General features: G+C 36.0%; 1 pseudogene; it reads right to left on the reverse strand.

Moving 5' to 3' along the window:
* Positions 1–236: 236 nt before the first annotated feature.
* On the reverse strand, positions 237–1,219 carry LOC101436480 (L-lactate dehydrogenase A chain-like; annotated as a pseudogene).
* Between the last annotated feature and the right edge of the window lie 4,079 nt (positions 1,220–5,298).

Genomic DNA, 5,298 nt, shown 5'->3' on the forward strand with positions numbered 1-5,298 from the left:
TATTTTATATTGCTAGTTTGGGACTATACAACATAGGTATTATCTTCAGCATCAGGAAATAGCTTTAAGGTTTTATGAACCATTCCTATGTCTAATTTTAAGAAATTGGTGTTTTTCCTAGGTCATCTTAATATTACTGCTTTAATCCCAGATCAGATAACAAGGACAACAGGCACAACCCCCAACTAAAATTCTGTTCAGGCCCAAACAATGAAGTGTTCAAATATTAGCAGACTTTAAAATTGCAGCTCTTTTTTGATTCCCCAAAGTGTATCTGCACTCTTCTTCAGGAGTCAGAGTCACTTTGACAACATCTGAGATTCTGTTTTGTCCCAAGATGCAAGGAACACTAAGGAAGATGTCTTCTTTTATTCCATAGTGTCCCTTCATCCTGGTGGAAATCAGATATATCCACCTAAGATTCCTCATTATACTTTCTGCCAAATCTGCCACAGACAGCCCAAAGGCCCAGGAGGTATAGCCTTTCAGTTTGATCGCCTCATAAACACTGTCAACCACCTGTTTGCAAATCTCTTTCCACTGTTCCTTATCTGCATCAGTGCCTAACTCAGGATGCAGATTTTTCAAGGAGACACGAGCAACATTCACTCCACTCCACACAGGCACACTAGAGTCTCCATGTTCCCTAAGGACCCAGCCACAACAGCTTATTGGGTGAACTCTCAGCTTCTCCCCCATTAGGTAACAGAACCAGGCTGTATCCAGATGGCAACCACTTCCAATAACACTGCTTTTGGGAAAGTCACTTCGTTTCCAAGCCACATAGGTCAAGATATCCACTGGATTGGAAAAAAACAAACAACTTGAAATTCAGGCTGTGTTGTACAACATTAGGAATGATGAATGTAAAGATGTTTACATTACACTGGACTAAATTAAGTTGGCTTTCTCCCTCTTGCTGATGTTCCATAGCCCTGATAATAACAAGCTTGGACTTTGCAGTCACACTATTATCATTGCCAGAGACAATTTTTGGTGTTCTAAGGAAAAGGGTGCCATGGTGGAGATCCATCATTTCTTTCTTCAGTTTGTCTTCTATGACAACCACAAGCACTAATTCACCTGCCATTTCTTCAATCAGGATACTGATGGCAGAGGTCATGTCAACAGCACTAACTCCAACAAAGGTAACCTTATTCTGAAGGATCTGTTCTTCCTTAAGAAGATTCTGAATCAGTTGATGCTTGAGAGTTGCCATCTTAGATTTGGAATGGAAAGGAGCTTGGACTACACTTGTAGAAGGAGTCTGCGGAGTGGGGTGGTTGAACCCAGACTTGGCACCCGCTGCTCCAGGACTCATAGTATTCTTTTATGATTCTTTTAAATTCATTGAGGTCAGTAGTAATGTTCCCTCTCTTGTTTTGTTTTTTTTTTTAAGATTTATTTATTTATTCCCTCTCCCCCACCATGGATCTCTCGTCTGTCTGTTAATTGTTTGCTCGTCTTCTTCAGGAGGCACTGGGAACCAAACCCAGGACCTCCCACATGGGAGGCGAGTGTCCAATGGCCTGAGTTGCAGCATCTGCTTGGCTGTGGCATCTGCTCCTTTCAGGCATCTGCTCATTTTAGGTGTCTGCTTGTTGTGTGGGTGCAGCTCCTAGCTTGTTGCTGCCACATTCTAGCTTATTGCATCAGGTGCAGTGTCTAGCTTGTTGCAGTGGATGTGTCTGTGCTTGTCTTCTTTAGGAGGCACTGGAACCTGAACTCAGAACCTCACATGTGTTAGGCCTGCACCCAATGGTTGAGCCACATCCACTTCCCTCCTCTCTAGTTTTTAAAATTTTATTCATATAAATCTTCTCTTTTTTTTTTGTTAGTGTAGCTACAGGTTTGTCAATTTTATGATCATTTCAAAGAACCAACTTTTGATTTTTAAGCTATTATTTTTTAAAATTCTCATTTCTTTCTTTTTTTTTTTTTTGAACGTTTAAAGCACTTTATTTCAAATTAAAAAAAAAATAACAGAAAAAGGCAGGTCAACACATTATGGAAGCATTATTCCTAAAAAATTCCATCCAGGCACTTTTATCTCATTTAATTCCAACTACTAACTCAACTCTTCCTCTAGTGCTTAGAAAAATAAATGCCATTAGTTAAATGGCATAGGCAAGGTCTTCTTAGCAATGAAAAAATTGAAGAAGAGAAAAAATTGTTTAATCGTATTCATATCTTACAAAACCAAACTCCATATTCATTTTTTGACCGTTAGCATTAACATAGTACCATCTTCGTTTTTGCTATGAACATTACAATATTTTGTTAACTATAGTCTATAAATTACATTAATTATATTTTTGCCATGTGTCACTACATTCTCAACACCTTATAATAGAAGAACATTCTTATATTTATATTAACCACAATACTCATCTACTGCCAGAATCATTGTTATACGTTCCCTACATTATCCTCCAGCTGTCCTCCAACTAACATTAATCTCCCTAGACTACTCATTTCAGCCACAATTACATTCATGAATCAACATGTTTGTTATATCATTATAATCTGTTACCATCAAATTCAACGTTTACCTTGTATTTACATTTGGCCATATAAAACATTCTACATACATCCAGCATAATCTACCCCCTCTCATCCCACATTCCATCTCCTACCAACCTACACTTCATAGTCCAACTCCATAAGTTTACTCATTGTATTTAGTTCATACAGCTGAGACCATACAATATTTATCCTTTTGTGTCTGGCTTATTTCATTTAACATAATATCCTCAAGGTTACTCCGTATTATCATGTGCTTCCCCAATTGATTTCTTTTTACAGCTGAACAATATTCTATCATATGAATATGTCACATGTGTTTTTCCATTCATCTGTTGATGGAAACCTGGTTTATTTCTATATTTTAGCAATTGTGAGTAATGTGGCTATGAACGTGTGTGCAAATATCTGCATCCTTGCTTTCAGTTCTCCTGAATATATTCCTTGTAGTGGGATTTCCAGACCATATGGAAGTTTTATATTTAGTTTCCTGAGGAACTGCCAAATTATCTTCTACAGAGCCTGAACCATTTTACACTCCCACCAACAGTTTCTCCAGATTTTGCAGTTTTCTGTTTTTTAAAATGTAATGTCCAAAAAAAGCTGGAGTAGCTAAATTTATATTGGATTAAATAGACTTTAAAAGCAAAGATGTTATTAAAGAAAAGGAAGGGCATTTTATGTTAAGAAAGTGGCAATTCACCAGGAAGAAATAACAATCATAAATATATGTGCACCTAACCAAGATGCTCCAAATTGCATGAGGCAAGCACTGGCAAAACTGAAGGGAGAAATAAATGTCTCTACAATAATAGTCGTACACCAATACACCACTTTCTTCACTTGATGGAGCATCTGAGCAGAGGATCAATAAATAAACAGACATATACAGAATATCACACCCCAAAAGAGCAAGATACAAATTCTTCTCAAGTGATTATGATCTTTCTCCATGATAGACCATATATTGGGTCCCAAAGCAGATCTCAATGCATTTAAAAAGATCAAAATTATACAAAGCACATTCTCTGATTATAATGGAATAAGCTGAATGTCAACAACAGGACTAAAAAGGGAATTCACAAACATATGAGAATTAAACAGCACACTTTTAATCAGTGGGTCAAAGAAGAAATTGCAAGAATTATCATTACATATCTCCAGACAAATGAAAATGAGAGCACAACATGACAGACCCTATGGAATGTGGTGAAATATGGGAACATTTTCTCAAGAACTCTAATAAGTATATAATACTAATACTGGGTGTCATTAACTGTGTGGGTTGGGGGAAAAATACTCCAAATGTAAGATATTGGCTATAATTAGTAGTAATGTTTTGATGATGCTCTTTCATCCAACAATGCAAGGTGTCAGTGGTGGGGTAATATAAGGGAATCCTGTATGATGATATACATATCTGTTCTGTAAGTTCATGAACCAATGATAAATTTCAGCATAACAGTTTTTAAAAAGATGAAAGAGCTAAAGACAACTACACAGCTGGAAGAACTAGAAAAACAACAACAAGTTATGCCTAAAGGAACCAGAAGGAATAAAATAACAAAGATCAGAGCGGAAATAAATGAAATTGAGAATAACAACAAAAAAAGAGAGCATCAACAAAACCAAAAGTTGGTTCTTTGAGAAGATCTACAAAATTGACAAACTTAGCTAGCCTGAGATAGAAAAAAGAGAGAAGATTCAAATAAATAAAATCAGAAATGAAAATGGGAACATTGCTACTGACCCCACAGAAATAAAAGAGATCATAAAAGGATATTATGAGTAACTATATGACAACAAACTAGACAAGTTACATGAAATGGAAAAATTTCTAGGAACTTGTGAACAACCTACACTGACTATAGAAGAAATAGAAGACCTCAACAAACCAATCACAAGCAAAGAGATTGAAACAGTCATCAAACAGCATCCCAAAATGAAAAGCCCAGGCCCAAATGGCTTCACAGGTAAATTCTACCAATCATTCAAAGAAGTAAAACCAAAACTAGTACCAATATTACTCAAATTCTTAAAAAAAAATTGAACAGAAAGGACTGCTACCAAACCCGTTCTATGATACAAATATCACCCTAATAGCAAATCCAGGTAAAGATATAACAAAAAAAGAAAATTACAGACCATTTCCTGAATAAATACAGATACAGATGTCCTCAAGAAAAAACTTACTATTTGAATCCAACAACACATTAAAAGAATTATTCATTACGATCAAGTGGGATTTTTCCTGGGCCTGCAAGGGTGGTTCAACACAAAAAAATACATCAGCATAATACATATTAGCAAACCAAAGAAGAAAAACCACATGATCTTCCCAATTGATGCAGAAAAGGCATTTGACAAAATACAGCATCCTTTCTTGATAAAAATACTCCAAAAGGTAGGTATCAAAGGAAAATTTCCCAACATGATAAAGGCCATATATGAAAAACCCACAGGTAACGTTATACTCAATGGAGAAAGACTGAAAGCTTTCCTGTTGAGATTGGGAACAAGACAAGAATGCCCACTGTCACCATTGTTCTTCAATATAGTGCTAGAGGTTCTAGCTAGAGCAATCAGGAAGAAAAAACAAAAATGAAAAAAAAAAAAAGAAATAAAAGGTATCCATATTGTAAGGAAGAAGTAAAACTTTTGCCATTCACAGATGATATGATACCTAGAAAATCCTGAAAAATCTATAGCAAAGCTACTAGATCTGAAAAATGAGTTCAGCAGAGTAGCATGATACAAGATGACTTTGCACAAATC

This window comes from Dasypus novemcinctus, chromosome 2, assembly GCF_030445035.2.
Source record: "Dasypus novemcinctus isolate mDasNov1 chromosome 2, mDasNov1.1.hap2, whole genome shotgun sequence".
Classification (NCBI taxonomy): Eukaryota; Metazoa; Chordata; class Mammalia; order Cingulata; family Dasypodidae; genus Dasypus; species Dasypus novemcinctus.